Genomic DNA, 11,434 nt, shown 5'->3' on the forward strand with positions numbered 1-11,434 from the left:
TCAATGGATACTAAGGAAATCAAGGGATATGAGGATAGGGCGGGAAGGTGGAGTTGAGGTAGAAGATCAGCCATGAGCTCATTGAATAGCGGAGCAAGCTCAAGGGGCCGTATGGCCTACTCCTGCTCCTATTTCTTTTGTTCTTAAAGGAGCCGCGAATTGGAGAGGAGGGAGAGATCATGGGCCATGGTCGACATGTGGCGGGGGTGTGGGGTCTTGGAAAAGATCGGGGGGGGGGGGCCTTGGAGAAGATTGGTGGGGGGTGCCTTGGTGATGATCGGGGTGGAGGGGGCCTTGGAGAAGATTAGAGGGGGGGCCTTGGAGAAGATCGGGGGCAGAGAGGTAATCAGATCGGCTGTTGGATGAAGACTCGGAGGGGGATTCGGCCAATCTCGGGGGTCCAATCACACCAGGTGACCTTGTTGATCCTGGATGAAGCACTCCTGCTCCTCCTGGCCCACAAGCAATATAATAAAGGCACTCACCTCATGGATCCGGCCCTTCTCGCCTGCTTTCACCTGACGAGAATCAGAGGACATGGCAAACCAGTACAGGTGAGCTTAAATTCATTTCAGCTTTAGAATCCACAAAAAATTAAGTACCTCAACTATTTCAATGAGGTACATTGCCCCTTTAACAATCCGCCCGCCGTCATTAAGGGACACTTCAAAAAACTGCTATTTTTACCTCTCATTCGCCCCCACCCCACCCATTCTTTGGGGTTAAAATTAACCCCTGGTTACAGAAAAGTTGTTGGAAAAACTGACATGAGAAATAATTTTTGACCCCCCCCCACCAACAGTCCTAGCAATACTGACTGCCAGGTACAAACAACTACCTCTTGTATGTTGTATGTTCCTCACTTATATCCAATTTGTGAGCAAGTTGGCATTCTTGTTTAACAATATCAAATGGGAGGTTGGAAAAAATTCTTTAGAGAGTAGTTGGAATGTTTATTTGTCTGGGATTTTAGATGGGGCTGATAAATGGTAGATCTGGGTTCCCCTCCAAATTCCAGTCTTTGGGGACATTGTACCGTGAAAATGTCCTTCCTGGCTTCCAAAATTTCAGGGTCAAAGTCAGCATTTGACAGATGCTGACTGACTTGCTGTGGATTTCCAGGATTTTGTAGATTTTTTTCTTTGTACTCCCCCCTCAATTCAACCTGGCATTCTTCTTCCACAGCCACCTGTTCAAGCTGGAACTGTTCTGACCCAGTTCAAGTTGGCACTCTTTGGTAATAACTCTTTGGAATTCTAGGTATACCATGTTGTAAGGTTTTCTAAAAAAAAGTCGAGGAGGTTGGTCAGACAGGATCTTTCTTTTCTGAATCCACATTGGCTGCTGTTAACTAGTTATTACCGTAGATAGAATCCTCAAGTTCACTCCTGATAATCATTTCTATTAATTTATAGAGAATGGAAGTGTAGCTGATGGGCATGTAGTTGCCTGTTCCTGTTTTCTCTGCCTTTTTGAATATGTGCACTACATTGGCCTGTCTCCAATGACTGGTATCTTCCTACTGTCCAGTGCCTCACAAATCTCCTCCTCAGTCTCTTTCAGCATGCAAGATAATGTCCTGTTTATCCCTGGTGATTTGTTTATTCTGAGCCCCATTAGCCTGTCTAGGACTTCCATTTCATTTCGATTGATGTCTTCAATTTTACTTAGGTTCTCTCTGTTTGGGGAGGGCAGGCTATCTACATGTTCTCTTGTGAATTCTTTGGAGAAAGTAGTCATTTAGAATATTCATGGTCTTATGCTCATCTTTAATTTTAATCCTGTTAACATCTTTTACAGTTTTTCACCTCTTCTTATACTGATGTAGTACTGAAAGAATTTTTAATCTTCTTTTAAGCTTCTGCTGTTATGGTTCTTTCCCCAAGTCTCTTTGCCCTTCTAATGACCTTTTTTAATGTGTTTCTGTATTGTCTTATTTATATCCCAATGAACCCTGTCCCCTTTCTCCATGCAGGATTCCTCTATCACTTATAATTAGTTTATTGAGCCATTAGGGATCACATTTACTTAGTATGAGCTTGGTATATATTGATCCTGCACGCTCAGCGTTATAACTTTAAAGGTGTTGCACTTGTTCTTTACTGAAGTGTTGTTGAACAACCTTCCCCAATCTCTTTGCTTTAACTGTTCCCTCATTTCACTGAATTTATATTTATATATACACATACCTCATATAGAAGGCGGCGGTGTCAGCAAGTTTAATCATTTTTGTCTTTCTATCATGTCAAAGACCTTATATATAGTACTAAATTTCTTAACTTAGTGAGAAAGCATGATGGTAGCATAACTTCCTGTCATGTCAGTTTCCATCACACTAGTTCTGCCCTGCCTTCCTGTCACATCTAAACTAAACCTATCTAGCCCTCCCATAACAGCTGCATCTGTTCTTGTACATACTTCCCTTATTTAACTACAAAGTTCTTGGTTCAATCCCCCCACCCGACCTTGAGCAGACCTTATTCATACCCAGCCCAGATAGATTCATTGTCATTATAATCAAGTTCTCTTTCACTTAAAAGACTACCAGGCCCTCCCCAATTATCTTTTCTATCTCTATGAAGTACTATGTATCCCTGTCCATTTACCCAACCAGTACTATACTTAAACCAGTTCTCTATGATGCCTATGCTGCTCCCTCTGCAGCAAGGACCTGCTAGGTCTCTTATTTTATTAAAAATCCTAACATTTATAGGTAGAAGTTTGAGTCATTCATTCCCCCAACCCTAGACTGATGTGTTTATTTATTTTGTCATTATTTTCCCATGTGGTCATATCCTTATACTCTGAAAACTTACCTGTAACATCAGTGTCTGCTCTTGAACCATGTAGCAGCTCCTACTATGCACCTTAACATCTGGCTTCCATATCTTTTCTTTGTGCATCACACTTCATTTTCTCCCTGTCTAGGTCTGCTCGCTTTAGTCCTCCCCCCCACTGCCTTATACATGGGGGTAGATTTTCAACTTGCCACCAGGTTGTAAATCTGGAATTGCGGAGTGGCCACCCACTACAGGAACTGTCCGATTTTCAAATGAAAATAAGGCAGTTTCTATAATGGGCGGCTGATCCACAATGCCAGTCATACAACCAGGCAGCAAGTTGAAAATCTACCTCACCCTCTCTGCAAGGATGTTGGTGGCATTTTAATTCAGGTAAGGCATATCCCTTCTAAAGAGTTTCCCCCTGCATCAGAATCGTCCTAGTTCTAAGAATCTGACTCCCCCTCAATAATCCTGAAATGGGAAGTAAGAGTTTGAATTATGACTAAGCATAATGTGTTGAATTAAAACAGTACGATTCCCCTTTCATGACAAACTAGTAAAATACATTCAAACATAGTGTTGAGCTAACAAAGAGTTTAAAGTAAAAGACAAAGGGGTAAATTTTAACTGTGAGACAGGAAGGGAGAGGTGGGGGGGGGTGGTCTCCAGGTGCGAAACCCGGAAGGTAAGTGGGCGGGTCGCCAATCAATTGCTCTTCCGGGTTTCGCGCCTGGCAGCCAGCCTGATTGACATGGGGGGTGGGTGGGTGAGGAAGAGATCAAGGGTTCAAGGAAGGGATTTGGGGACTGGGAAGAAGAACGGAGGTCGCTGGAGGTCGGGTGAAGCATCGGAGGTAGGTGGGGGTCCACAATGGGGGGGGGGGAAATGATCGTGGGGGTTCTGTCAGCCTGGTGAGCTTGTTGGACCTGGATGACACACTCCTGCTCCTCCTGGCCCACAAGGAGTGCAATTAAGGCACTCACCTCATGGATCCGGCCCTTCACGCCTGTTTTCACCTGACGTGAATGGGAAGTGATAGGAAACCCTAACAGGTAAGGTTAAATTTGTTTTAAGTGTCCAATACACAAAATATTAAGAACCTCAAGTATCTCAATGAGGTACATTGCCCTTTTAAGTATTGGCCTGCCGGCTTTAAGTGGGGGCGGGACTTCCTGGTGTCTGCTCTCCACACACAGACAAAACTGCTTGGGTTAAACCCAGAAGTAGGCGTGTTGGAGCTGGAATGTAGTCCTGTTCTCAAAAAGGAGGATTTTTACTCCCCACCCACCCGTTCTTGGGGGTTAAAAATTTACCCCAAACTCATGTTTAATTCAAAATGGAACAAGAATACAAATACATGTTTCAAGCACAAAAAGTTGTAATGTGAATTTGGACTATAAAAGCCATTGTCAATAAGGTTTCAATTCTAAATTGGGAAGTAAGAAGTTGTATTGTGAGTAAGTATAGTGGGGTGAATGAGAAGCGCACAATGATTCTCCTTTGATAATTAAATGAAAATTAGATATTGACGTTTGTTAGAGTTAAGAATGGTTTAAATTCAAACTCATTTGTAATTTGAAATCAGAAGATGAAAATGAGAGTACGTGTTTGAAACAGTAGAAGTAGTTGAAGGTGAATTTGCACTACAAAATGTATTGCGAATAAAGTTTCAACTGAGAAACGGGATTTGAATGGGGAACAAAGATCAGCCTTGGATTTAGGTTACGGATTAGAGAGCTGTTAAACCAAGAGATGGTACATGGCCTCAGACATTAACTATGAATGGAGAACATTGAGATTACACTAAGTTCTAAAGAACTACTGTGGTTTGAATTAGAACAGTCTACAGGGATTCTGTTACCAAATGAATGGAGGATTGTATTGAATGGATGGATGAGTAAGCAAAGAACTGTTGTTTGAAATGGTATTGTGGAACAAATGAAACTTGCTTGAAATGGGAAAAGTAGTTAGAACATCAATGTGGACCACAAAAGTCATTGCCAATTAATGGTTTAAAGTTAAAGTAACTGTAACTGTAATTTGAAACAGTAATGCAATAAACAATACAACCTAGATTTTCCTCTCCTCCTTTCTCTACAGTGGTACGCTTCGCGCAAATACCTGGCTAGACGCCAGCTGTATCTAGGTTAACTCATTTAAACAGCTTGTGAGTGCACTGGGTGGGACTACACCCCAACGAGAATTGGCATATACTCCAGATCGGGGGAGGGAAATTGTGCTGCTGATGCAAACAACAACAATTTGCATTTATATAGTGCCTTTAACATAGGATGTCCCAAGGGGCTTCACATGTGCCTTTTCAGACATAATTTGACACCAAGCCACAAAAGGATATACCAGGATAGGTGACCTAAAGCTTGGTCAAAGAGACAGGTTTTAAGGAGCATCTTAGAGGAGAGAGAAGCAGAGATCATGGCAATGGAGAGGATATGGGATCACAAGCTCAACTCAGGGTCAACAGTCTGGTTCAGCCTCAGTGCCAGGGAGGGGAATGGAATTGGTGGCAAGGGAACGGAGTTTGTGGCAGGGGCTGAAGGCTATAAGAACATAAGAAATAGGAGCAGGAGTAGGCCATATGGCCTCTCAAGCCTGCTCTGCCATTCAATAAGATCATGGCTGATTTTCAACCTCAACTCCACTTTCCCGCCTAATCCCTATATCCCTTGATTCTCTTAGAGTCCAAAAGTCTATGATCTCAGCCTTAAATATACTCAACGACCCAGCATCCACAGCCCTGTGGGGTAGAGAATTCTAAACATTCATGACCTTCTGAGTGAAGAAATTCATCCTCATCTCAGTCCTAAATGTCTGACCCCTTATCCTGAAACTATGTGCCCTAGTTCTAGATTCTCCAGCCAGGGGAAGCATCCTCTCAGCATCTACCCTTTCGAGCCCTTAGAATCTGATGTTTCAATGAGATCACTTCTCATTCTTCTAAACTCCAGAGAATGTAGGCCCATTCTACTCAATCTTTCCTCATAGGACAACCCTCTCATCCCAAGAATCAATTTAGTGAACCTTCATTGTACTGCCTCTAAGGCAAGTATATCCTTCCATAGGTAAGAAGATCAAAACTGCACACAGTATTCCAAATGTGGTCTCACCAAAGCCCTGTACAGTTGCAGCAAGACTTCCTTACTCTTGTACTCCAACCCCCTTGCAACAAAGGCCAACATACCATTTGCCTTCCTAATTGTTTGCTGTACCTGCATGTTAACTTTCTGTGCTTCGTGTACAAAGACACCCAAATCCATCTGAACACCAACATTTAATAGTTTCTCACCATTTTAAAAATATTCTGTTTTTCTATTTTTCCTTCCAAAGTGAATAACCTCACGTTTCCCCACATTATACTCCATCTGCCACCTTCGTGCCACTCACTTAACCTGTTGATATCCCTTTGCAGACTCTTTGCGTTCTCCTCACAACTTACTTTCTCACCTAGCTTTGTATCATCAGCGAACTTGGATACATTACACTCAGTCCCTTCATCCAAGTCATTAATATAGATTGTAAATAGCTGAGGCCCAAGCACCGATCCCTGCGGCACCCCACTAGTTACAACCTAACAACCTTTCGTATGGCACCTTATCGAACGCCTTTTGAATATCCAAATATACTACATCCACTGGTTCCCCCTTATCTACCCTGCTGGTTACACTCTCAAAAAACTCTTAATAGATTTGTCGAACACAATTGCCCTTTCATAAAACTGCAGACTCTGCCTAATTATTATGATTTTCTAAGTGCCTTGTTACTACATTCTTAATAGATTCTAGCATTTTCCTTACTACTGATGTCAGGCTAACTGGCCTATAGTTCCATGTTTTCTCTCTCCCTCCTTTCTTGAATAGCGGAGTTACATTTGCTACCTTCCAAGCCACAGGGACTGTTCTTCCAGAATTCCCTAGATTCTAGATCAAAACCAATGCATCCACTATCTCTGCGGCCACGTCTTTTAAAACCCTAGGATGTAGGCCATCAGTTCCAAGGGATTTGTCGGCATTTAGTCCCACTAATTTTTCTAAAACTTTTTCTTTACTAATCTTAATTACTTTAAGTTCGTCTCTCTCATTAGACCCTTGGTTCCCCACTATTTCTAGTCTTCCTAATATTTAATTGGAGGAAATTTCTGCTCATCCAATACTAGATATCAGGCAAGCAGCATGAAAAATCATAGGCCGTGGGGGGATTGAGAGGTGTGGTGAGGTAAAGCTGGCTGTCACCACTGTACATGTGGAATCTGAAATTGGGTTTTCGGATGATATCAGCAAGGGGCAGCATGAAGGTGAGAAATAGGAGGGGGGCCAAGGATAGATCCTTGGTGAGCTCCAGAGGTAACGGTGCAGGGGCGGAAAGAGAAGCCATTTGCAGGAGATTCTCTGGCTACGACTGGATAACTGAGAATGGAATTAGGCGCGGGCAGTCCCACTCAGCTGGATAACGAAGGAGAGGTTCTGGCGGAGAATGGTGTGGTCCACCATGTCAAAAGCTGCAGACAGGTCGAGAAGGATGAGGAGGAATAGTGCACCATGGTCACACCTAGGATGTCATGTGACATTTCAGTGCTGTGGCAGGGGTGGAAATCTGATTGGAGAGGTTCAAACATGGAGTTGCAGGAAAGATGGGCACAAATTTGGGAGGTAACAACATGTTCAAGGCCTAGAGAGAGGAAAGGGAGGTTGGAGATGGGGCAGTAGTGTACAAGAACAGAAGGGTCAGGGTGGGTTTTTAAAATGAGGGATGCGATGATTGAAAGGGAGGGGGAAAACAGTACCAGAGAGGGTATTGTTTACAATATCAGCTGGCATGGGGGCCAAGAAGGGAATTTGGGTGGTCAACAGTTTAGTGCTGCAGCCCCTAAAGGCCTATAGAAGCGCAAATGTATGATTTTTTTTGGTCTGAAAACCTTCCATCCCTGTACTTCATGTCTACAGCACTGAAAAATTCACAGATCCCCCCACCCCCGACATGAAGTAGCAGCCCTACAAACTCTGAAAGCCAGTTTCTTTGGTGCAGTGATTGATGCATGCGTCTGCTAGACAGAATCCTTGGAAAGTGAGGCGGGAGGCTGCCTGCCTCTCTTCCACGGCTGTCTCCGCATCCAGATGGGCCTGGCAAAGGAGCATATGGCATGCGTGGGTACGGGTGAGGCCTTCCGTGACCGGTGGGCTCCGTAGGGACTGGAGCGCATAGTAGACAAGGGCGATAGTGATTTAAATTGGCAATAGATCCATATAGATGACATGAGTTGCCCCAGTGCCATCAACAGAGAAACAAATTTACAATTGACACCCCCACACTTTTTAAAGGAGCATAACTAAAAAAAAAGTAAAGCAGCAAATTTCTTTGAGCTATAAAAATTCCATTTGTAAACAATAAAGAACAAGTCACACAGCAAAATGTTTAGAAAGTTTTTATTTAAAGTTTGCTCAATGCTTTTTCCTTCAATACATACCCTGTGCCATTCATAACTTTGACGCAGGATTATGACATCTTTCTTCGAAGTATTACCTGAGCTGAGGAGGGGGGGGGGGGGGGGGGTAAGAGCCAAATATCGAACAGAATGTGCTAAAGGCTGACCTGCGCCCATATGCATGACTAATCTTCTAGGAATTCACCACTTGTCTGATGTTTCTGAAAGCTACTTGTGCAGAATTGTTTTTTTATTCGTTCATAGGATGTGGGCGTAGCTGGCAAGGCCAGCATTAATTGCCCTTGAGAAGGTGGTGGTAAGCCGCCTTCTTGAACAACTGAGTGGCTTGCTAGGTCATTTCAGAGGGCGATTAAGAATCAACCACATTGCTGTGGGTCTGGAGTCACATAGGCCAGACTGGGTAAGGACGGCCTTTGTGTGCAATTGTGCATTGTGTGCAATGCAGGCATAGAACTGTTGGGACCATCCTTCATACTCTCACCTGCACCCATTACCATGCACAGGTCTCTTTAGAAGCGTTGTGATCAAAATTGTAAAGGGTATTCAAAGTTCAGTCTGACCAACTTATTAAAAAGTACCCAGATGAAATGTTAAATGCAAAAACCTGCTCTTTAAAAAGTGAAGCCAGTGTATGTAAATTATATTGGGCATATGTTTTCATTGAATGCTTAGATTCAATTGGCAAATTAAAACGTCACTGGTACTATAATGAGAAGTTGCTGCACTCTTAACTCTTTCTGTATTGCAACTGGTTGGAATTAGTTTTAACCACATTTCGTAGCATATTGCAGAAGTGGTGCATTGTACGGCAAACTGGTAGGGTGCACAGTGGCAAGATACAGGTTTCATGGAATGATCAGCACACAAGGACGTCATTCAGGCCATTATGCCTGCTCTTTGAAAGAGCTATCCACTTAGTCCCACTCCCCTCCTCATTCGCCATAGCCCTGCAAATTTTCCCCCTCCAAGGATTTCTCAAATTCCCTTTTGAAAGTTATTATTGAATCTGCTTCCACTACCTATCATGCAGTGCATTCCAGATCATAACTCACTGCGTAAAAATATTTTCTATATCATCTCTGGTTCTTTTGGTAATTAATTAAATCTGTGCCCTCTGCTTACCGACCGTTCTGCTATTGGAAATAGTTTCTCCTTATTTATTCTATCTAAATCCTTCATGATTTTGAACACCTATCAAATTGCCCCTTAACCTTATATGGTCTAAGGAGAACAACCCCAGCTTCTCCACATAACTGAAGTCAATCAGCCCTGGTACCATTCTAGTAAATCTACCTAGTGTGGTGCCCTGAATTGGCTACAATACTCCAGCTGGGCCTAATCACTGTTTTATAAAATGTTTAGCATAACTTCCTTACTTTTGCACTATATGCCTTTATTTATAAAGCCAAGGATCCCATATGCCTTTTTAAACAGCCTTCTCAACTTGTCCTGCCACCTTCAAGGACTTGTCTACCTACACCCAGAGGTCTCTGTTCTTGCATCCCCTTTAGAATTGTACCATTTAGTTTATATTGCCACTCATTCTTTCTACCAAAATGCATCACTTCACACTTCTCTGCATTAAATTTCATCTGCCACGTGTTTGCACATTCCTTCCGTCTGTTCATTCTTCCATCCACGGTCCCAACACCAAACTGTGGGGATCACCACTGCACATTTCCCTCCAGTCTGAAAATCAACCGCTCACCACTACTCTCTGCTTTCTGTCCCTTAGCCAATTACATATCCACACAGCTACTGCCCCTTTAATAACATGGGCTTTAATTTTGCTAACAAGTCTATTATAGTTCTTCATCAAATGCCCTTTGAAAATCCATATACACATCATCCACACTACCCTCATCAACCTTCTCTGTTACTTCAAAGAACTCAAGCTAGTCAAACATGATTTGCTTTTAACAAATCCATGCTGGCTTCCATTTATTAGCCCATACTTTTCCAAGTGCCAATTAATTTTACCCCAGATCACTGTCTCAAAGTTTTCCCACCAACATTAGACTGGCTGGCCTGTAGCTGCTGGGTTTATCCCTCTCCCCATTTTTGAACAGAGGTGTAACATTTGCAATCCTCCAGTCCTCAGCACTGTCCCCATATCTCAGAGAATTGGAAGATTGCGGCCAGAGCCTCCGCAATTTCTACCCTTACTTCCCCAAGTAACCTAGGATGCATCCCATCTGGACCAGGTGACTTTTCTACTTTGAGTACTGCCAATCTTTTAAATACCCTCTTTTTCATCCTATCCAATATCACTACTACCTCCTCCTTTACTGCTACATTGGTGGTATCCTCTTCTCTAGTGAAGACAGAGACAAAGTTTTCCAGATCATGAATTGTTGTGTTAAAAAATATCTACTATAAAAAAAGTTAGATGTATATTAAATAACCACTGCATGATTTTTGTCCCATACTAACTTTTTAAAAAAAATACAGAATACCCCCCCTACTTCTATTTCCAACTATTGATAATGTAAAAGCATCTGAACACTTTGTTTTGGGTTCCTTCCCCAATTATCTTAAATGCATTCTTTGGGGAGTAGGACCTCAGCAACTGTAGATGAATTGCTCCAGATAACTTTAATGCTTCCTCTAGAGTCTAGTCATTTTCCCAGTTGAGAACATTGTTTGGTTTTTATTCCCCACTCATACGATGATTTATTGTGCACAATAGAAAAAATCACCAAAAATACAGATTAAATAAATCACTTGCATTAGAAATGTGACTTAAATGTTCTATAAACCCAAGGGGCTGCTGCTTTATAACCACTCCAGAGCTGCCTCTACCCTTACAATCAGGCCTAATTTTGAATCAATCAAAAATTGAAGACTTCAGTTCAAGTCTTCAAAAGTCAGTAAACCTGTGTCTTTGGGAGACAGAGGACAGACAACCTTTACTAAATTTGCAAGATATTTAATACAAGCTTTTTTAAAAAAAGTGTTCCACACAAATGCAGGAACTGTAAGTAAGCATTAGAGAGAGTGAGAATATAGTACTTCATGGTTGAAACACAAACAAATTTTAAAAATTGTAATGGTCAATTTCTTACTATTTCTGGTGCAGGTTTTTCTCTAAAGCAGAGATTAATCTGATCTAATTCAGTTAAAGTGAAGTTGAATTACCAAAACAAGAGAACTAAATCTGGTACTACCTTGCTCACATCCTGGGCTGTGAGAA

Source organism: Heptranchias perlo, chromosome 29 (genome assembly GCF_035084215.1).
Source record: "Heptranchias perlo isolate sHepPer1 chromosome 29, sHepPer1.hap1, whole genome shotgun sequence".
NCBI lineage: Eukaryota > Metazoa > Chordata > Chondrichthyes > Hexanchiformes > Hexanchidae > Heptranchias > Heptranchias perlo.